We start from the raw sequence: 24,580 nt of genomic DNA, 5'->3' as shown, positions 1-24,580 counted from the left end.
CTCAAGGCTACAGAATGGTTTATACATACTGATTCTGAGGTATTTCAATTTACCTAAGGAACATCTTCTTATCTGAAAAACCACAGAGTAACGTGACATTGAGGCAGCAAAGCGTATCAGAGAAATTCACAAGTGCCAAATGCCAAATGGCTGATTATCAGAACTTCAAATTAAACATATCTCCCAGGAACCACTGCCAAATGCCATATCACTCCATTGTTTTAAGGTCATGGCCCAATTTCCCAGTGCAAAAAATTTTTTACCAAGGAACACAAGACATGGAGGGGAGATGTCAAGTGTTATCAAGCTTCCCTATTAAAATAAAGAGTTTTATTCTGTTCACCTTTATCGTGTCTAAATCCTGGTTTTAATATCAAACTTATCATTAGTCTTATTTTTTAACCTTTCCCTGTCCTACCTACTTTCCTATTACCTTTTGGCTTCAAGTGAGTGAAATCCAAACTCAAACTAGTATAAGCAAACACAGAAAATTATTGATTTAGTAACTGAATGCCTTAGGGGTAGAGTTAGCAGAGATATACGGATTCAATATCATTAAAATCTAGTTTCTCATTTCACTTTTAGCTCCCATTTTGAAATATTTTTCTGTCATATTTTTAAGTATCTACTTTTAGATGCTGTGGAAGCAGGGGAAATAAGACAGGTAAGGAAGGTCTCTACGATGACTGACTTTACACTCCAGTAAAAGTCTAGAGATTCACACTGTGAACCAGACATATCAGCGTGTGAAGTCAAGTGGGCCTCAGGAAGCATTACTATGAACAATAAGCTACTGAAGGTGATGGAATTCCAGCTGAGTTATTTCAAATTCTAAAAGATGATGCTGTTAAAATGCTGCACAGAGTATGTCAGCAAATTTGGAAAACTCAGCAGTGGTCACAGGACTAGAAAAGGTCAGCTTTCATTCTAATTCCAAAGAAGGGCAATGCCAAAGAACCTTCAAACTACCACACAATTGCACTCATTTCATATGCTAGCAAGGTTATGCTCAAAATCCTTCAAGCTAGCCTTCAGCAGTATGTGAACTGAGAACTTCCAGATGTACAAACTGGGTTTAGAAAAGGCAGAGGGACCACAGATCAAATTGCTTATATTCACTGTATCATAGAGAAAGCAAGAGAATTCCAGGAAAACATCCTACTTCTGCTTCATTGACTATGCTAATGTCTTTGACTGTGTGGATCACAACAAACTGTGGAAAATTCTTCAAGAGACGGGAATACCAGAAGACTTTTATCTGCCTCCTGAGAAACCTGTATTCGATTCAAGAGCAACAGTTAGAACCAGATTTGCAACAACAGACTGGTTCCAAACTGGGAAAGGAGCAGATCAAGGCTGTATATGGTCACCCTGTTTATTTAACTTATATACAGTATATCATGCGAAATGCCAGGCTGGATGAAGATCAAGCTGGAGTCAAGATTGCCAGGAGAAATATCAACAACCTCAGATAGGCAGTTGATACCACACTTATGGCAGAAAGCAAAGAGAAACTAAAGAGCCTCTTGATGAAGGTGAATGAAAGGAAAATGAAAAAGGTGGCTTAAAACACAACACTCAAAAATTCAAAAAATGAAGATCACGGCATCCAGTCCAATCACTTCATGGTAAATAGATGGGGAAAGTGGAAGCAGTGACTGATTTTACTTTCTTGGGCTCCCAGATCACTGCAGATGGTGACTGCAGCATGAAATTAAAAGGTGCTTGCTCCTTGGAAGAAAAGCTATGACAAACCTAGACAGCGTATTATAAAGCAGAGACATCACTTTGCAGACAAAGGTCCATCTAGTCAAAGCTATGGCTTTTCCGGTAGTCATGTATGGAAGTGAGAGTTGGACCACAAAGCCTTGAACACTTGAGCAGTGAAGAATTGATGCTTTCAAATTGTGGTGCTAGAGAAGACTCTTGAGAGTCCCTTGGACAGTAAGGAGATCCAAGTAGTCAATCCTAAAGGAAATCAACCCTGAATATTCATTGGAAGGACTGATGCTGAAGCTCCAATACTTTGGCCACCTGATGTGAAGAGCCGACTCACTGGAAAAGACCCTGATGCTAGGAAAGATTGAGGGCAGGAAGAGAAGGGGATGGCAGAGGGTGAGATGGTTAGATAGCATCAATGACTCAATGGACATGAATTGAGCAAACTCCGAGACATAGTCAAGAACAGGGGAGCCCAGCATGTTGCAGTCTATGGAGTCACAAAGAGTCAGAGACAACTTAGCAACTGAACAATAAAAACCTAGGGATGGGTCTGCACTGGAATCACATTAAACTCCTTTATCTTTTTATATCTTTCTTTCTACAATAATACCCCTTTTCCCAATTAGTAGATCAAACTCTTACAGAAAATATGTAAATTGGATATTCCAAATTAAAACTCTGCTGATCATGGCATCCGATCACTTCACAGCAAATAGATGGGGAAACAATGGAAAGAGTGACAGACTTCTATTTTCTTGGACTCCAAAATCACTGCAGATTGTGACTGCAGCCATGAAATTAAAAGACGCTTGCTCCCTGGAAGGAAAGCCATGGCATACCTAGACAGCATATCAAAAACCAGAGACATCACTTTGCCAACAAAGGTCTGTATAGTCAAAGCTATGGTTTTCCACAACAAACTGTGGAAAATTCTTAAAGAGATGGGAATACCAGACCACCTTACCTGCCTCCTGAGAAATCTGTATGCAGGTCAAGAATCAACAGTTAGAACCAAACAAGGAACAACAGACTGGTTCCAAATTGGGAAAGGAGTATGTCATCACCCTGCTCATTTAACCTATATGCAGAGTACATCATGAGAAACACCGAGCTGGAGGAAGCACGAGCTGGAGTCAAGACTGCCAGGAGAAATATCAATAACCTCAGATATGCAGATGACACCACCCTTATGGCAGAAAGTGAAGAGGCACTAAAGAGCCTCTTGATGAAAGTGAAAGAGGAGAGTGAAAAAGCTGGCTTAAAACTCAACATTCAAAAAACTAAGATCAAGGCATCTGGTCCCATCACTTCATGGAAAATAGATGGGGAAACAGTGGAAACAGTGACAGACTTTATTTTCTTGGGCTCCAAGATCACTGCAGATGGTGATTGCAGCCATGAAATTAAAAGACGCTTGCTCCTTAGAAGAAAAGCTATGACAAACCTAGACAGCATATTAAAAAGCAGAGGTATTACTTTGCCTAAAGCTGTGCTTTTTCCAGTAGTCATGTACAGATGTGAGAGCAGGGCAATAAAAAACGCTGAGTGCCAAAAAATTGATGCCTTTGCACTGTGGTGCTGGAGAAGACTCTTGAGAGGCCCTTGAACTGCAAGGAGATTAAACTAGTCAATCCAAAAGGAAATCAACCCTGAATATCACTGGAAGAACTGATGCTGAAGCTGAAGCTCCAATACTTTGGCCACCTGATGAGAAGAGCCAACTCACTGGAGAAGACTCTGATGCTGGGAGAGACTGAAGGCAGGAGAAGGGGACGAACAGAGGGTAAGATGGTTGGATGGTATCACCAACTCAATGGACACAAATCTGAGCAAACTCTGGGCGATGGTGAAGGACAGGGAAGCCTAGCGTGCTACAGTCCATGGGGTTACAAGTTAGGGCACAACTGAGCAACTTAACAACAATGTAACTAAATCATTTTCAATGATTTTTAAATTTTTCATTAATTTTTATCCAGGAGAAATAAATTAATGTAATTTTTGTTCATTTTTCCAGAAATGTCAGCATAATCTTCACCACACAGAGCTATGGAGATTTCCATAAATTGATGGAAAAGTCAGTGCAGACACCAACTAACTACACAAACACAAAAGACAATCTTTTCCCAGAAGTTAAAAAATAAAACTTTTATGATTCTTTAATTTCATAACAAAAAGAGTAAAAATATGCAGGTTCAAACTATTTCAAAAATTAACATTACATGACATCACTTACATAAAGTTCAAATCAGTGGAACTAATGTATAGCATTTGTTGCTGTTTAATCACCCAGTCATGTCCGACTCGTTTGCCACCCCATGGACTGCCAGGCTCCTCCATCCATGGAATTTTCCAGGCAAGCATACTGATGTGGGTTGCCATTTCCTCCTCCAGGAAATCTTCCTTACCCTGGGATCGAACTCATGTTCCACATCTTCTGCACTGCAGATAGATTCTTTACCAGTGAGCCACTAGGCAATTACACTGTTAGGTGATGTCAAGAAAAAAGGTTACCCTTGGGGTGGGGGGGTAGAAAGGCACTGAAAGGAGGTACTGCTAATGTTCTCTCTCTTGATCTAGCTGCTGGTTCAGTTTCTGGAAGTTCACTTGCTTTACATCCAGTGAGGGTGTGTTTTTCATGTATATGTTATACTTCAACAAAAAGGTTTTGCAAAAGCTTATACTACATCTGAAATTAACAGTATTGTTAATGAGAAGCTAGAAAGATAAATTTACAGTAGAGGTATATTAATAAGGACCAATAATAATGAGGAGGCACATTTCATTTTCTAGCATGTGAAGGGTATGTCTCATAGGCCATAATTACTTCTATACCATCATTTTCGAGCCCAACAATTGTGCTTCTTTTTACTAATCATTATGATCAAGTCCAGGTTTTCAGTCATTCTGGGCTAATCTCCATTTCTCCCAATTTTTGCCTAATAATAGTTGTTCTAATAGGAATCATATTTGTAAACACACAACAAAAACAAAACTTATTTTTTATTTATAAAAATTTTTCTGGGAAGATTCACCAAGTCAAATTCCTTACATACTCTAAGCACATTTTGCTACCCATTTGTCATCAATGATCGAGCATCATTTTAACGTCAGAAAAAAAAATTTCTCTGTAACTCCTTCATAAAAATCACCCAGAAAAGTATGCAATTAACAATGGCTCACACACAAACAAATCACAGTTTCAACATAAGGACTGAAAATATCCTCAGATGTTATTTAGCCCTGAAGATACACTCTAACAGCTTTTCTGACACTTAGGAGGAAAATGAATGTGGACTTTGTAGTTAAATACTTGGTAACAAAACTACAATGCTCTGAGGAGAGATTGGTTACGTTTCTCTTGTACAAAAGGGGAAAGCTTACCAGTCTTAATAATTATCATATGAATACAATGAGATCATTGTGGAATGTTGTCAAGTTTCCTTTATCTACATCAGGGGACTTTCTAAACGTAAGATATCCCCTTCTCCAATTTTTTTTTTTTTTTTTTAAGCTGTGCCATGCAGCATATGGGATCCTGAAGAGGAGCCATGCCCCTTCATTGGGAGTATACAGTCTTAACCACTGGACCACCAAGGAAGTCCCTCTTTTTCCATTTTTGAGCAGTTCAAATTGTTAACAGGGTATTTTTAAACATGACACCAAAAAAAAAAAAAAAATCTTTTAACTTTAAATTACTTTTATTAGAGAAGAGTTACAAATATGTCATGGTGGAAAACTGGAATACACACTGCAAAGACTGGAACTGAAGGTTATCAGTGTACATAGACCGAACCTAAACAAAGTGAAACATCAGAAACACATATTGAGGTACATCCAACAAAATGCCTGGCCCAAACTCTTCCAAAGTATCAAGGTCAAGAAATTCGAGGAAAAGTATCAAGGTCAAGAAATTCAAGGAACCGTTTTCAGATTAAAGGAGTCTAGAGAAAGAATAATTAAATATAATGCATGATCCTTGATTTTAAAACTATGAAAGCAGTTGTTAGGATAATCAACAAAATCTGATTATCAATTATAAATTAATGTGAAATTTCCTGATTTTGATTACTGTAATTGTAATTATATAAGATAATATCCCAGTTAAGGGGAAAAGTCTGGTAGTATACCTGGGTCTAGTTCCACTCTATGAAATTATTCATTACAGGCTTCCATTACCTGAATATAGCTGTCCCCTCCCATTCTATACTCACTCCTTCCAAGTCACGCCTTCTCCACATTAAGCACTATGAATTTCTTCAAAGGTCCTGATACTTAGCATCATCTGGTTACCCTCCTCTAAACACGTCCGATTTTTCACTTAAAATGCAGCTTCTAGAAACAAGGCCCACACTGCAAACACAGGCTAACCAACAGGGAGGACGTTTTATGCCCCTTCCTACGCAGAGAACCCTATTAATGCAGCTCGGTCCCTCATTCGTTCTTCTCTTTTTTAAACTCACACTGTTGGATCTCTCAGATTATGCAAGACCAAACTACTAAATTCTCTATCAAATCAGGCTAGTTCTTCCCCCAACTGAAAAGGTTTCTATTTTCAGTGGCCACACCATTTAAATCTCCTTGAAGTTTTTACATCAAGTCATCATTTCTCTTCCTCCTTCCATTTCTCCTCCTCCTTCCTTCTAGTTTTCCGCCTACCTCTGAGATACGCTTTCCAAGACTTTCCCCTCCATTTTCTCACACATTGTGACTCCTGTCTGCTCCCCACAAAATGAATGTGTCCCTTTCTAATCCTCTCTCTACAGGTAAAATTAAACTCTCTCAGACGATTTTCATCTATTGTATTTCTACACCACCCAAAACTTCAGATTGGCATATTGTGAGTTCCCAATCTAGATGTCCCAAAAGTAGTTTGTATTCAACAAGTAGAAATCCCTAGTCATTTTCTTCCTACCACCAAAAAACTTACCTCCTCCCTATGTCAACCATCTAAAGGACATATATCACCCAAACTAAAAAACTTAACATCTTAACTCTTTCCCTTTCCCACCAGTATACAATCAATAAACCCTACTTATTCTGCTTCTGAAATGTCTTGACAAAAACTTTCTACTGTTTCTGTCCTACTGTTATTGCTCCAAGTCAGGCCATCATCATTCCATTTAAACAACTGTAATAGTCTAATCAGTCTCCCATCCCAATGTATTATTTAATCTGTTCACAAAATATATGTCTTAATAAATAGAACCCTGACAGATCTTCCAGTCCCTAATTAAAAGAACAAATAAAAAACACCACAATGATGTTCTATCATCAGTTCCTAGAAAACGCTTCTTCCTCCAAGCCCAATTCAATGATCCACCAGAATTAACCACTCTTTCTTCTGTTCCCCTAACACTTAATAATCTTCTATTATAGAATTTACAATGTACAGTTTCATATGTCTATATTCTTTGATTACAGTCTATTTGAGGGAACAGTGCAATTCATGTTTTATTCTCCAGTACAGTGCCTTAAAATTGGTGAATTAAATAAAATTCTACTCACAGAACTTTTTCAGTTGAATTCCATACTCTTCCAAAACTTCTTCACTTTTAAGCAACTCACACTACAGGTTCCTGTTTCTGATTTTACACAAAATTTTGAAAGCTACTTTTAGTCATCTATCCTTACAGTTGAGTTGTTCAGAAATTAAGTACAACTGTGTATTTATAGAAAGTATTAATAAAAATATTAAAACAGACAAGGACAAAAAAAAAATCTTTTTAGATACATCTCTAACATAAATCCCTTTTTAAAAGTGTTTAAGAAAGCTTATTTACCTATTAATTCAATGTTCTTAATGCTGATGAACCAGCCTATTTCTCTACCTCACCTCCAAGAATTAAAAAATTATTTCCAAAACTACTGTTTTCTTTTTAAATTAAGACTTCACGTCTGTTTCTAACTTTCTGGCATACTCCGATTCACCACGAATTAACAAACACTATCAACATTTTTCTCAGTTCCTTTTTGTCACTTAAATGATCTAAAACCTGTGGCATTAGCCAGACAGGTAGAAAAATGAATTCTTGGAATCCAATGAAGTAGTAAACAATCTGGGTGGGGTTTACAGAAAGAACTTGATCAAACAATGGAGTTAAAAGGTCACTACAAAAAGCCTTAAATTGAATTCAGAAGAAATCAAAAGGCATCCTCTTGGAGCTCCTCTGTTATTATATGGACCACTTTTGTTAAAGGTTCGATGAGTCCATATGTGGAATGAGAAAAACCACCTGGACAAATACAGCTTCCAAAGTCAATTAAAGTCAGGCTGATAAGCAGCCAGTCAAGAGATGGTAACTGGTCTGTGCTCATCAATGTGTCACAGAAATTCAACTTGCTTGAAACAACAAAATTATTCCCTGAAGTGACTCTCTAAACTTTAAAGTGAATTAAAATTGAATACTACTAAAATTAAACATGGACTTCACTGATGACTCAATCGTAAAAAATCTGCCAGCCAATGCAGGAGGATCCAGTTTGATCCCTGGGTCGGGAAGATACCCTGCAGAAGGAAATAGCAACCCACTCCAGTACTACTGCCTGAGAAATCCCATGGACAGAGGAGTCTGGCAGGTTACAGTCCATGGGATTGCAAAGAGTTAGACACAACTTAGCGACTGAGCATGCACGCAAAATTAAGTATATCAACCCATGATATCAGTATTTCATGTTAAGTTTAAAATGATTTTTTTTCTTGAAGTCTGTATAATGCTTAAGAAAACTTTTAACATTTTAGAATCTGACAGTCTTTAAAATTTACAAAGGTAACTGACTTCAACCTTATGACTTTTAACAGTATAAAAGTATTTGGTTTGGTTAACAAGCAATATTGGAATATTTAAGAGAAATTATGACTCACTATATTTACCAAGTTTCATTTATTAATATTAACAGAGTTTTACATATCCAGGAAAAACCTGCTTGTTGAAATTTTACATTTACTCTGTAAGGTATGTAATGTGTTAAAAAATAAATGAAATCTAGTATATGTGTAAATACAAAGAATGTAATTAAGTTAAGCAGCATTATCACTATTAACAGCTAACATTCAAAGAGCATTTTCCCATTGCTCAACACTGTTCCCCCACGTACTTTACAATATAAACTTATTCATTCAACAAATTATCACTGACCAGCCACCATAAGCTACGCACTGTTTAAGCTGAGAATTAAATCAATGAACAAAACATAATTTCAACCTTCGTGGATCTTATATTTTAATAAAAAGAGGCAAAGAATAAAGATCAAGTATGGTAATTACTGTGAAGAAAAATAAACCAGGGAAAGTGAAAGAAGGAAGTGTTATTTGATTTGATGTAAAGAGGGCCATATCTGTAAGCATCAATCACAGCAAAGTCTATGTAAATGATGGCCCTTGGAAACTCCTTCATCAGGGAAAACATCTCTAGACCAAGTGACATGTGAACCAAAGGCATGCAAATGTGTAAGTGTATTACAGGAAAAGAGAAAAAAGTACTGGAATTGCCTGCCAGTCCAGTGGTTAGGACTCCACACTTTGACTGCCTTGGAGCTGAGTTCAATCCCTATTCAGGAAACTGCTTAATTTTAGTAGTTTTCCATTTTAGTTTACTTTCAAGTTTAGAAAGTCACTTAAGGGAATAGTTTTGTTGTTTCAAGCAACATCCCACAAGCCCTGCAGTGCAACCAAAAAGTACAAAAGTACAAAAAGGTGTTTTAAGGGAGATTTAATCTGTTAGAGATAGGAATACCAGACCACCTGACCTGCCTCCTGAGAAATATGCAAGCAGGTCAAGAAGCAACAGTTAGAACCAAATGTGGAACAACAGACTGGTTCCAAATTGGGGAAGGAGTACGTCAAGGCTGTATACTGTCACCGTGCTTATTTAACTCATATGTAGAGTACATCATCAGAAATGCTGGACTGGATGAGGCACAAGCTGGAATCAAGATTGCTGGGAGAAATATCAATAAACTTAGATATGCATATGACACCACACTTATAGCAGGAAGCAAAGAAGAACGAAAGAGCCTCTTGATGACAGTGAAAGAGAAGAGTGAAAAAAAATTGGCTTAAAGCTCAACATTCAGAAAACTAAGATCATGGGATATGGAACCATCACTTCACAGCAAATAGATGGGGAAACAGTGACAGACTTTATTTTTGGGGGCTCCAAAATCACTGCAAATGGTGAGTGCAGCCATGAAATTAAAAGACGCTTGCTCCTTGGAAGGAAAGTTATGACCAACCTAGACAGCATATTAAAAAGCAGAGGCATTACTTTGCCAACAAAGGTCTGTCTAGTCAAGGCTATGGTTTTTTCAGTAGTCATGTATGGATGTGAGAGTTGGACTATAAAGAAAGCTAAGCGCCGAAGAAGTGATGCTTTTGAACTGTGATGTTGGAGAAGACTCTTGAGAGTCCCTTGGACTGCAAGATCTAACCAGTCCATCCTAAAGGAAATCAGTCCTGAATATTCATTGGAAGGACTGATGCTGAAGCTGAAACTCCAACACTTTGGCCACCTGATGCAAAGAACTGACTCATTGGAAAAGACCCTGATGCTAGGAAAGACTGAAGGTGGGAGGAGAAGGAGACGACAGAGGATGAGATGGTTGGATGGCATCACCAACTCAATGGACATGAGTTTGAGTGAATTCCAGGAGCTGGTGATGGGCAGGGAGGCCTGGGTGCTGCAGTCCACAAGGTCGCAAAGAGTCGGACACGACTGAGTGACTGAACTGAACTGAAATCTGTTCAACCCATAATAATCATGGAATAGTTTCCTCTTTAAACAAGGTTGTCTCCTTTCCAGTATGAAAGTCATTCTCCTAGATATAAGAGAAATAAAATAGGACTTGAGTAGTTGTCATTATTTAATACTATCTCCTCAATCAATGGACCTCTTCCCTACTGATCTTGCTCTATATTTAGCTAAAGTCCTTCTTGCTGTCTTATACATTTTTTGCTAACTTCAACTAATTCAGAGCTCGAGCCTCCCCACATTCTTCCTGACACATTTCTGTATTAACCATCAGTTATATACTATTAGTATTATGGGAATTCTTGATACATTTTCTTTTGAAGTTCATTAGAAATTACTTAATGTGGAAGTGACAATATTTTCTCTGGATGACTCACTTTCCTCGCCTCTGGAAATATTGTGTAACTTTAATAACATGTTTCATTATTTAAAATGTTTCATTTTTCAGTTCAGTTCAGTTGCTCAGTCCTGTCCCCCTCTTTGCGACCCATGAATCGCAGCACGCCAGGCCTCCCTGTCCATCACAAACTCCCAGAGTTTACTCAAACTCATGTCCATCGAGTCGGTGATGGCATCCAGCCATCTCATCCTCTGTCGTCCCCTTCTCCTCCTGCCCCCAATCCCTCCCACCATCAGGGTCTTTTCCAATGAGTCAACTCTTCGCATGAGGTGGCCAAAGTATTGGAGTTTCAGCTTCAGCATCAGTCCTTCCAATGAACACCCAGGTCTGATCTCCTTTAGGATGGACTGGTTGGATCTCCTTGCTGTCCAAGGGACTCTCAAGAGTCATCTCCAACACCACAGTTCAAAAGCATCAATTTTTCGGCACTCAGCTTTCTTCACAGCCCAACTCTCACATCCATACTGATTGTTTATACCATAGTGGTCACTCTTTTTTCTGAACTTTTTGAAACTCACTTTTCTATGAATTCCTAACTAATAACTTAAAATCCAAAGTAACACAGGCACTAATATTTGATTCCCATGATTTCCATTTCTATCTTTGAGACAAAGAATAGTGTATTTTGGAAAAGCATGGGCTTTGAAATCAGACAGATATTTGTCACTTACTAGCCATATAACAAACTTCTCTAAGCCTCTACTTTGACATCAATAAATAACAAATAGCATTTACAGAACACCTATCTTATATCAAGTTGTTTAGCGGCTCAGATGGTAAAGAAACTCCCTGCAACGCAGGAGACCTGGGTTCAATCCCTGGGTCCAAAAAATCTCCTGAAGAAGGGAATGGCAATCCACTCCAGAATCCTAACCTGGAAAACTCCACAGACAGAAGAGCCAGGACAGAAGAGCTACAGTCCATGGGGTCGCAGGAGTTAAGACATGACCGAGTGACTAATACTTTCACTTTATCTTATATCAAGTTATATATACTTTATATGCAAATCTAAGGTACTACATCATTTATATTGAGGAAATCAAGGGCTTAGATATAAGCTACTTGCATAAAGTCACGGAGTTCCTAAATGCTAGAGCCAGGATTTAAAATCTAGGTCCATCTGATTCCAATCCCATGTTCTTTTTGGTACAACACAGAGAGACTATAAAACGCATTCACTTGCCCAAAAACAAATGTTCAGTAATAGTTAATTCCATATGTACCTCACTATTTTTCCTTGTTGGTCAGAATCAATTTCAAACCAGGAATACTCTACAGCTTTCAGGAGACTAAACTGCCAGCAAATAATCAAAAGTTCTGATAATCTTTATTATTAATGCACTGTTTAATTAGTCCACTTAATTAAAAGTAAGAATCCCATCACAGCATGCCAAATGCAATTTTCAGGCATTTTTGTGATAAAAGAATCTTATATGCAATCATAAAAACCCAGGGTTAGAGAGACATAAAACATCAGGTAGCTGAACTACCTTATTCAGTGTAATGTGCTACTCATTCATCCTCAAAATTCTTAAAATTCTTAAAACACATACAGAAAAGGCCTTTTTTTAAAAAAAAGAAAAAACTGTCATTCTTGTGAGTAATGCAGATCAAGACAACAGAAACACTCACCGTAGTTTTCCAGAAACCAAGCAACCACCAAACAGAACTTGGTACAAATTTGTCAATATCATTATGGAACTATAGTTTCTCTTAATTATCTTCTCTTTCTCTTCTCCTCTTTCCCTCTTCATACATTAGATTGCAAATAGCCAATTAAGTGAATGAAAGAATGTTTCCCAGGCCAAAACACTACCATTCACATCACTTTAAATCCTGACAATCAGGTAAACTGATCTGAGTAAACAGAAACTAAGAGCTAGAAGGCTAATTTTTTTTTCTATTTTGTAAAAGGAAGTTTAATTTAAAAAAAGATTTAGGTATTAAGGTTTATAAATAGTTTCTACTACTAAGCTGTAGTACAGTGCCATATTAAAGGACTTCTAAAATGCACCCACTGATGTTTTAAAAATCAGTAATAAATAAGCTGAAAGTGACACTGACAAAAAAGAAAAAGAAATCTTTTTGAATTGATGTAAATGTTCTAAAATTGGACTGTGGAAATAGTTGCACAACAGTGTAAATTTACTAAAAATCCCTGTACTATACTCTTAAAAAGAATATAACTCAGAAATCCTCCCAAAATAAGCTGTTATAAAAAAGTAACCAGAATGTTCCTTTCTTATATTAGTACCTTGAAATTAGCATCATCATTTAGATTTATTATTCTGGAAATATGCATGCTTACTTGAAATGAACCCCAAGCATAGTTTCAAGTACCTTGGGGACTCTTTTTTTTTTTTTTTTTTGGGGGGGACTCTTAAGTACTGAACTACACTTGTGATTCTCTTTAATAAACCAATACAATTCTTAAGTATATGAATTTACCACTGTGCAAAATTTTAAATGAAACACTAACCATGTAAACGCTGCCTTACTAAAACTTTACACAAAACAAAATGTATAAGGGAACAAAGAGTTTGGATAAACAACACCTTGATGAATAAGTGATTTCTATTTTTAAAAGTCAAAAGTGTTCAAATCACCGCTACATCCAGTTCTGCTTTTGTGTATAGAACAGTTTTAGCAAAAACAGTCCTTGAATATAAGACCTAGAAGAAAACTCAAATGTCACTGTAAAATGTAATACAAAAAAAATTCATTAGAATATATACAGTGGAGCTAGAACAATGCCTCTGTGACACTAAGCAAGATATTTAACCTCTCAGGTTCAATTCGCTCAGTTGTAGAATGAGGATAACAGTAAACATCATTACAAGGTAGTTGTGAGGTATAAATGATAATGAATACAATATTTACATGTATCTAGCACACGGCAAGTGTTCAATAATTTTAAGTAGGTATTACTTTTATAATAATAAGAGCTTCTCTGGTGGCTCAGCAGCGAAGAATCCGCCTGCCAAGCAGGAGACAAGGTTTGTTTCCTGGGTCGGGAAGATTCCCTAGAGAAGAGAATGCAACCTACTCCAGTATTCTTGCCTGGGACAAGCCCATGGACAGAGGAGCCTGGCAGACTACAACCCACAGGTCGCAAGAGTCGGTCACAACTTAGCAACTAAACAATAACGACAATAGTAATAGTTCAGCCAAAATACTTTCACAGGTTCTTTTTGCCTCCATTCAGAGTATATTTATTTAATAAATGTTTTATTGAACAAAATTTGTCCAAATATTTTAATTTTATATAAAAAATTAAATGCAGGTGCCCTTACTATAACCTAGTATTGGTTCTCAAAGTGTGATATCTTAATCTATTAAATCTGACACTCTTGGGGTTGAACCCAGCCATGTACCGCTTTTAAAGAAGAAAAACAAAACTTCCAGGCGATTATGATATATGCTAAAGTTTGAGAGCCACTGCTTTACAGTAGTTACAAACAAATCAAACTTTCCTTCATGAAATTTTGCCAACTATAGAAAGAAAAGTACCTACCCATAAACATGCCTTAGACCAAACTAGAAATAAGCATTTATTCAAATTTAGTGGTAACTCTATAATCTTTACAAAAGCCAGTTACTTTCTCCTTCACTCTTCGTGAGATATCATCCTATAACATGATGCCCAAAGTCAACGTTTTAAATTTAAATCTCCAGGCCAAAAAGAAATTTTTTTAGAAATTAAGTTTTTGCATAACATTTAATTTTCACAAAAGCTCAGCAAATGAAAGAGTACTAGGGTATAAAATGTTACTCTTAAAATTATTCTTGAAAAAAAAATCTAATTTCCACAGCTACAGGACATTTATGATATTCTGGTCCTAACAATTACTGAATGACAATAAGCAAAATTCATTTATAAAGGAAATTAAATGTATCTTCCATGCTAACAATGGAACTTACATGAAAGAAAAATATGTGCAGGACCACAGTAATAAATCTTTCTATGCCTTCTTTTCAAATTAAAAAAGTGAAATGGAAGGGTAGAAAATAAAGTACAAAAGGAGAATTCCATTTAAGAAAGTTGCACTTACACTTGAAACCAGCCTGAAAGGGGATGTTAACTAGGTATAACTCTCAGTTTTTTTAGTAGCCTATAACTTGATTTATGATCTGCACATCACAATGTTATACTGTTCATCATAAATATGAAACAAAATATTTTAAAAGTAAAATGACAAACTTAAATTGAGACTTTTTATGAGAGGGGAGGGGAAGGAAAGAGTGGGAACTCACATTCTTTGAAATAAGATACCACAGGGTAGTTGTCATAAAAATCAGAGTAAGAATCACTGCTTGAAAGGAATTTGAAGAATGAAAAGCAAGCTGCCAAGTCATAGGATAAAAGTCCAAAAAGCTATTTAGCTGGTCAGGAATGCTATACCAAAGTTTTCAAAACAAAACTTCTAAGTTGGGGCAGAGGGGGGGAACAGCTGAGGTATCCTTGAAGGCCATCAATGACAGAAATTAAAAGTATCCTGCTTGCTCAAATAATATTTAAACACAATCAGGGTCTAGCATACAATCAGAAAGCAAAGAAGGCATTTCTTTGATGTCCCCCTCTAGTTTCTGAAAACTCTGAATGCCATGAGAAAAATGTCTAAGTAAAAGTGTTCAGATGTTCAGGTAGTATAACCTAGATCAAGTTCTAGGATTTCTCAGGTTACTCATATCAAAACAGGATAAAAATGCATTAATGCTTACAAAAACAGTTAAAGTTCAAAACCAGACAAAATTATTCTGTGGTACTAGATATCAAAATAGTGATTTCCTACAGGCCTGGGGCATTAATAACCAGAATACAGCACAAGACAGTTTCTGGGGTTTTGATAACGCTTCATTTCTCAGTAATGATTACACAGTTCTATGTTCACACTGTGAAAATTCACTAAACTGAACACTTACAAGAACTTTCTATGTATATTAATATGATAATCATATTTACTTTTTTTTAAAGCAGAGAGGGAAAAAAAGGAAATTTCTCCCTCAGGAAATAAAACATATTTCTACAAAGACATTAAAAATTAAAGTTTAGTGGAGACCATTCAGATTAAGAATTATAGGTTTGGGGTGGGGAGTAGAGATTAAATGCAGAGAAGTATTACAAAGCTCCTCAGGGGCTATCAGTGGATAAATCTCACACAGATACACACACATACACACCTTTTTCAGGAGGAAAAAATCTTGGTTCCTCCCTTTATAATACAGCCAAGCTAAATGTCACTCTATGAAACACATAAATCTGCTTCTAATGGAAAAGTGTATATGAACTGCAGGATCTACTTTCCTTAAACGTCTGTCCAATTTAAAAAAAAAGAAAAAAAAAAGTTTCTAGTAATGAGGTGAGTGAGTGCCTGAATACAATTTTTAACAACTGCTATTCCTGGACCACTTCAGCGCCATTTTGAAAACCCAACTCAAAAAAAAATAAAGAAAAGAAAACCCAACTCATCCATTAGGCAGGGTGGCAGAATTCTGGTAGAAATAAAAAGGTATAAATTATATTCAATCCCTATAAATCTCATCCCAATCCAAACTCTAAGGAAATACCACATCAGGTTCCTCACCTGCAATTCTCCTTATATAACGCCCAAGCACAGGACATACTGTTTTCAAATATTTATATTTTCACACTTACAATGTTAATCTGTTTTTCCTTCCTAGCATTTATGTAACCACTGCAATCTAAAGGCAAAAGAAAATGCTAGTCAATATTTAACAATACAATAGCTTTGGAACATTACAGCTTTAAAATATAAATAAGCATAACAATCTCATTTTAAAAAAAAAACTATTTGCTTAATTATTCCATAAAGGAAAAAACAAACCACACCTTCGTAAACAGTAAGAATTTTAAATATATTTTAAAAGTTCTCCTTGGCATGGATGCCCTCACTAATGCTCACATGAAATTTCTTAGATTGTATTTAACTTCAGTAAATGCATATTGCCATGCCATTCTTAACAGCTGAAAAAGAAAGGAACTCATAATGGCTATTGAGCATTTTTTTAATTAAATATTTTAGAAGGCTAAGATATCAAGCTGTGTACTACTATATAATAAGGAAAATACCTGAAGTACACATCCTAATTGTTGACTGGAGAAGTTTACTTATCTAATTCCACAAAATCTATCCAAGTAGTTTTTCTCTTTGCAGCTTCTTGTACCCTTAGTGCTAGTATTGCTCAGTCACTCGGTCTGTGCCCAACGTTTTGCAACTGGATGGACTGTAGCATGCCAACCTCCTCTGTCTGCCCATGGTGATTCTCCCCTCAAGAATACTGGAGTGAGTTGCCATGCCCTCCTCCAGGGGACTGTCCCAACCCAGGATTGAACCCAGATCTCCACATTGCAGGCAGATTCTTTAACCGTCTGAGCCACACGGAAGCAAAGCAGTTTCATATTTTATCTCGCCAAGAAAGAAGAAATTGCTTCATTTAATCCTACTAAATTCTGGTAAACAGAAAAAGAATATTTCTAATTTTGGTTGACAAGAAAAAGAATTATAAAACATTGTTTTGTACAAAATGAGCTTTTATTATCCTCAAATCATAAACTGCTTTGAAAAACTAAGAAAACAAATACAATAAAGAGGCCAGGGCAAAAGATATTAAACACGTTGTAAGAATCATTTAAAAAGCAATACTAATAAGCAAAAATGAAACATAGCAAAACAAAGAAAAACTATTTAGTAAATAGACTAAACAATTATCGATTTCCAGAAAAAATTTACATTCTCACTTCACACCAATGCCAGTTGAAAAAGTACATTTACTTAAATTGAAGTTACTAAAACTAAAATAAATAGTATTAAAATCAGTATCATTTATTTATTACATTTTCAGAGAAGGAAGACTTTCATAAGATTAGAAGTAAAACAAAATTAGGTCAATGATTTGGTTACATTAATTTTAAAATTCTGTTTATCTGAAAAACTCACAGAAGAAATGTATCTATTAAGCATGTTTCACCTCAGTAGTAATTTAAGGAAAAAAGTGGTATAATATGACTTATCCCTATTACATTTTTAAATAATATTTAATGTTGAGGTATAGAGCAACAGCCATGTCAACGTGAATATAAATTGATCCTTTTAACAAATGTCCCAACACTGTGTTTTAAGAGCCTTTAAAATTTACCTAAAAATTAAACCTGTAATGTACTAGGAGATAATATTGATACTATAAGCATGAAACACCTTATATACAAATGTTCTTCACATTCCTTTTTATATATGCAAAAAAATTAGAAAAGGAGAATAATACATCTACACATGGAACATCATACAACCATTTACAATAATGATTATAAGACTTATTGTGAGAATGGGAAAATGTTACCTACAATTAGGTTAAAAGCAGGATATGAAATTAAATTATTTTTATCTGTAAATACATAAAAGATGTATTTTTATATAATGAAAGAAATACATCAAAAATTTAATATGGTTATGTTAATTCCCAATATTCAAAATCCCAAACCAGCCACTAAATCATTAAAACATACACAAGTACACAGTTAATACCTAAATCAAGTGCTACATACCATCATTATCAACAAAGAGAGAATAAGGTTTAAATTAACATATTAAAAGAGACTGAGTCACTTGTAAGCTGTGTCCAACTCTTGCGATCCCATGGACTGTAGCCTGTCAGGATCCTCTGTCCATGGAATTTTCTAGGCAAGAATACTGGAGTGGTTTGCCATTTCCTTCTCCAAAGGATCTTCCCCAACCCAGGGATCGAATCCGGGTCTCCTGCACCACAGGCAGATTCTTCACCAACTGGGCTACCAGGGAAGCCTAAAAGAGGCTGAAAAGGCAAGCAAAGCCACAGAGAAAATCTACAACAGAAATAAACACTTCTCACTTCAGGACGTTCAGCTGTGCTAAGGATGGAGACTCACTGTTACCATCGGGATCAAAACTATACACCCGATTCATAGAGAAGGTCAATTACAAATTCTAGTTATCTGCTCTGAAAATTCTTTCATCAACAAATGTGTTAGTTTTTAGCCAACTGGTTAATTACTACTATTTTTTTTTAATTACTACTATTATCAAATATTAAATGTAAAGACTTACTTGGCAAGTAACCCCTTGAAATATTAAATAAGATAAAAGCAATAAAATAAAACAAAGTCCATACACAGCAGCACCATCTTCTTGCTATCACTAAGTGAATTTTCTAGAAAACTGAAACAAATTTATTAACAAAGCTTTGAAAACATTTACTCTTAAATTTGATGCTTTTGAACTGTAGTGCTGAAGAAGACTCTTGAGAGTCCCTTGGACAGCAAGAAAATCAAACCAGTTGATCCTAAAGGAAATTAACCCTGAATATTCATTGGAAGAACTGATGCTGAAGCTGAAGCTACAATACTTTGGCCACTTGATGTGAAGAGACAACTCATTGGAAAAGACCCTAATGCTGGGAAAGACTGAGGGCAAGAGGAGAAGTGGGTGACAGGATGAGATGGTTGGAATGGCACCAATGACTCAGTGGACATGAGTCTGAGCAAACTTAGGGAGATACTGAAGGACAGGGAAGCCTGGAGTGCTTCATGGGGTCGCAAAGTGTTAAGACAAGACTTAGCAACTGAACAACTCATAAAAATCTTCTAAAAAAAAAAAAATCTTCTAAAAAGATATCAATTTCTTAATTCAGTTCCTAAAACACAGTCTATAGAATAAAGTTTATTTCTGATTAACATCATCACTATGACAGACCATGTGCTATCCTGTTCTACAACACTATGATTCCCTCAAAAGTTCATAATTATAGGACTGTATGTCTCCATGTAATGACACTACCTTTTAAAGTTCCACATACTTAAAAATAAATAAATAAATAAAGTTGCACATACTTAATAGAGCTTCTTCAATAGCCTTGAAATAAGATGACATTTCAGTTGTCAGTGTGCCTAACTCCAATGGCCTATCTTGCAATCTTGTAATCTGTGGGCTAAAAAAATCAGATAACCAACTCTGTTGGGGTTGCAAAATGTTATTTATTCCAGTAAGTAGTTCCTGAATAAAACTCACAGGCTTATTATACTTGGTTACAGTTATTCTGAAGCCTCAGAGCTCTGCTGTTTCAAATGGAAGAAATCACTATCACTCAAAAAATGTTTAATTACTGACTGTAACATACATACTCTGGAGTTCCAAAATAATAAAAATTGAAGAGTTTGATAGTATCTTCTGGGAAAGTTACTCAACTTACTCGTCTCTGACTAGAGAAAAATTACCTACGTTGAGAAATAACAGATGAAAACAAAAAGAAGCAAAAAAGTGAGAAAGACAAGTTCAAATGAAATAGCAGAGTCCATAACACTTGGTTTTAGAAGTCAAGACTTGACATCTTGGGAAATATTTACTCATACTGTGTTTTTTAATGTATATTACAGTGGTTATCAGAGTATTGACTACAGAAATTTGCACTACGGTATATATCCCATATACTTTAAAAATCAGAAGACTGGCATTCCTTTGAGGTCCAGTGGTTAGGACTTCATTCTTTCACTGCCAAGGGAATAGCACGGCCAAAAAAAACAAAAAAACAAAAAAAAATCAAAAGACTTGTACTTAAATTGACACTGAATTTTCATACGAAATTGCAGGTTTTTTTAAAAAGTCCTACAACATACTTTCTTGATATTTCTGATCAAATAATTTCCTGTAAACTGTCTTGGCCACTGGTTCAGAAAAAGACAGAAAATTAAATGTACATTCTTCATATAATTAATATGTAACATAGGTAATACACTATAAGTTTACAAAGTTACAGGTCTATGGAAATTAGCATTGTGTCATCTAAACAAAAAAAAATTCAAGTAAGGACATTATCACTTTTGTTAATATCCTCTGATCACTGAAGCTCATTAGATCTCGTAGATGACTTCTATGACAATAATAAATGAGAAAAAAGAAAATAAAATTTCTTGGTTGTCTAAGTTTTACTCAAGCAAAACTCAAATCATATTAAGATATATTTCTCCTTGAATTTTCTCAGTATATTTCTACCCAGTACTTGGATATTTTAGTGTCTGTAGAAATCTAATAATTTCTAAGATCTGCTACCAAACACAGTTTATAAAACAAAGTTGTTAAGAATAAGCAAAAAATACTATTGCAAGGATTGGATACACCAAAGGCCCAATTCCCAAGCAAAACTGTATGAACACCTTTGCAAAGGTCACTATAAAATTATCATCTTTGAATCCATAGTCATCTTCACAAGGTCCAAGATCTAACAAAATAAAATGTACTCAACAAAAGTTACTTAACGAAAGACAGACTTTACCTAAGTTAAGAATTCACAGAGTTTCAATTAAACTCAACTTCAATTGGTGGGTTTTTTTCTGGGGGGGGGGGAGAGACAAGTGATATCAAACAATTGGGGGCGGGGGGGCTGAAACCTGTTTGAAAAAATTAAGAGGGAAAAAAAACTGCCTCACACACTGACTCCAAACTCTCCTCACCCCAAGCCCGCTCCCACCTCAGGAGCTGCCTATTTTGGGAACATGGCTGTCAGCCCTCTACCATCCTTCCTTTTCCCTGCAACTTCTCCAATTCCATTCCATCAACCTATACACACCCCCACGTCTCCTCTTCCTCTTTCCCACATCACAGCTCTCAACACACTTTTATTCCCAACATTCCTGCTTGAACTATTACATGAGAAAACCACACCGACCAGGAAGAGTGGTCATTTTTTTTATGTGACAGGTCTGCTAGTAGTCTGGAGGGAAAAATACAAAAAACAATCACAAAATGCTGCCTAGCAACTTTTGGTATATGTACATTTGTTTTATGAACTACTGATATATCTTACATTCTTCAGTTGAACTCACTAAAGTACACAGTCAGAACTATTTAATTAAGCTGGTAACTTTTTATATTGGAAAACTCCAATACACACACGAGTAACCATTTACAGCACATAAGTATCAAAAGATATAAACATACAAATATAAATGTAAATAAACAGCACAACTATTAAAATATAGAACTTGGGACTTTCCTAGCATTCCAGTGATTATATCTGCACACTTCCAATGCAGGCGGCAGCAATTTGATCTCTGGTGGGGAACTAAGATCCCACTTGCCCTGCAGCATGACACATACATCTATATGTATGTACGTATGTTGTTGTTTAGTCCTAAGTCATGTCTGATTTTTTTGCAACCCCATGGACTGTAGCCCAGGAGACTCCTCTGTCCATGGGATTTCCCAGGCAAGAATACTGAAGTGGATTGCCATTTCCTTTTCCAGGGGATCTTCCCAACCGAGGGACTGAACCTGTGCCTCTTGCACTGGCAGGCAAGGGCAGGTGGATTCTTTACCACTGAGCCACTAGGAAAGCCTATATAATATATATATACACACATATGTGTGTGATGTGTGTGTGTAAAACTCAAGTGACAAACATTTCTTTAAATCTTATTTCATGTGGACTTTTTGTACAGAGCTACCAGCATACTAAAGTTCTATGGTAAAAATAATACTATCACTCAAGATGTTTTCACAAAACTATAATACCAAAAAAATCTGTACAAACAAAAAATTTTATTTTTTTAAGCATGTATGTATGAGTCAAAAAACAAGATGTAACACTAAATAAAAATTAAGAAATTTTTTACTTATTACTAATGTTGTGATAGTTTATCTTAAAACACCACCCCTCCATTTCTTCCTCTCCGTTAAAAAAAAAAAGAAAATATCTGGAATAATACATAGCTACTGCTAAGAATGGTTACAAAGATTTTAGGACTAAGGAAGGTAACCTGATAGAATATGTACCAGGAAGTATTTTACCCTTTATTCTACTCCGTACTAAATGCAGAGAAAAATAACACGTTTGTAGTTTAAAAAAAAAAATTACGATTACCTGATTAGATTGCTAATTTGCCGCTATGAGTACTAAACAAATCGACTACTCAAAAAAAAAAAAACGAAAAAAAAAAATATGCTATAAATTCACTTTGATAAAACGATGGCGAAAAGCTAATCTTATCTCAAACTCACTTAAGGAAAAATTGAATCCAAACTCAAAGTTTAAGAGAAGTTTGCTTTTAAATTTGACTGAAAATGTTCCACTATTACCTGACATACGTAACCTAAAACAATCATCCCTGAACAACAAAGACGGAACTTCATAAAAACAGTAATCAAAATCTTGCTGGGGGGGGGGGGGGGGAGAACTGATCTTTAATTATGAGTTAATAGGCACGTACAAAAAATTAAAAGAATGGTTTTATTCTGTCATCGGGTATTGTTCTGATATACAAAGGATCTCGCCAAATGCTGCCAAAAGTTACGGTAAATACAAAGTAAGGTAGAGTGATGAGGAAATTATCAATGAGCAAATAAATGGGAGTAAATGATGCCCACAGAGAAAAAACGGAACGCGCTCTATTTTAAGCGTCCGAGGAGGGCCAGTGGAGAAAGCTACTGCGGAACAAACAAGCGACAGAATGGTTAACAGGTCTGGAATTCTTCAGAAAATGGCAACAACGGTAAAAACTGACAAGAACGTCTGAAAGTAAGAGGAACGGTATCCAATGGAATCGTCACGTCTCTACGAGCATGGCTCCGGACTTCCAGTGAGACCGGGGAGGAACAGGAACTCTCACTAAGCGGGGAAGAAGGAGCCCGGGCTGAGGGGTACAGTCGCTTCTGCAGGTGGCGGAGCGCCCGCAGGGGGGTGGGGAGGAGGATAGTGTTGCCTCAACTGGGTCAATGTATAGTCCCTTCGGGACTAGAGAAAGCTGACACAGCACGTCTCCCGGCACCAAGAGGCACTTGCCCTAGGCCCCTCCCTAAAAACTTGCCTTGTACAAAGAGTTGCGAGTCCCAGGCCCCCGGAACCCAGGGCTCCGCCATCCAGGACAACTGCTCTGCCAACAAGGTCCCGCGAGAATCAAGAGATCTCGCGATACAAACCCCCTAGCATCTCGCGAGTTTCCTCTACAGCCAACATGGCGGTACCGAGAAATCCGTATTTCGGTACTTAAAAAGGGCTTCATTTACAAACAGGAGAACGTGTAAAAAAGAGAAAGGGCAGGAAGTCTTTTCCGCCTTATATTTCTCTTCGTATCCCCCAGCGGAGATGAAAATCTGCAAACAACCCTAAGACCCGCAACGATCACGGTTGCACTACAGAGACACAGCAACTTCCAGCCTCAGCCAGCCTCCGAGCCTGTCACGTGGAAGCGGATTCTTGGCGTGCCGGTCACGTGGACCGGTACTAAGCAAGCGCGCGCCCGTTGGCCTCCAGAGAGCCCTCCCCCGCCCCCCTTTTGCCCGCGCACACGTGCGCGCGCACCCCCGCCCCACGTGGGGGCTCCGCCGCCGCCGCGGTCGCCGAGGCAGCCTCTAGCCCACCCCCTCCCAGCACTCCGTTCCAAATCCGGGTCCCTGAGCCGATCATCCCCGAGTACCCTCCTCCTCCATTCTCCCTCCCCCGCATCTGGCCCCCACCACGTGCCCCGAGCGCCTGCTCACCTTTCGTGCGGGGCTCGGCGCCGCAGGCCATTCAGGGAGGCGCCGTCGCCGTGGCCGCTCTCCGCCCCCGCCACGGCACTGGGTCGGGTGGCCGCCGCTGCAGGAAGCTCAACGGCGGCGCCGGGGCGCTTCCAGGTGGGTCCCCGCCTCCCGTTCCTGCCACTTCCCGCAGCACCAGCGGCTCC

General features: G+C 37.2%; 1 protein-coding gene across 4 annotated transcripts in view; it reads right to left on the bottom strand.

Moving 5' to 3' along the window:
* The window catches only part of ZZZ3 (zinc finger ZZ-type containing 3), a 118,158-nt gene extending 93,578 nt beyond the window's left edge, over nucleotides 1-24,580 (bottom strand). For 2 of the 4 annotated variants that reach the window (XM_043878027.1, XM_043878028.1), the window contains exon 1: nucleotides 24,396-24,579. The gene's annotated coding sequence lies outside the window, so the exon portion shown is untranslated. Of the gene's footprint in view, nucleotides 1-24,395 lie in introns of all 4 variants that reach the window. The other 2 variants (XM_043878029.1, XM_043878030.1) reach the window with 2 other exon arrangements.

This window comes from Cervus elaphus, chromosome 20, assembly GCF_910594005.1.
Source record: "Cervus elaphus chromosome 20, mCerEla1.1, whole genome shotgun sequence".
In the NCBI taxonomy this organism is placed as follows: domain Eukaryota; kingdom Metazoa; phylum Chordata; class Mammalia; order Artiodactyla; family Cervidae; genus Cervus; species Cervus elaphus.
This window is presented reverse-complemented; position numbering and strand designations above follow the sequence as displayed.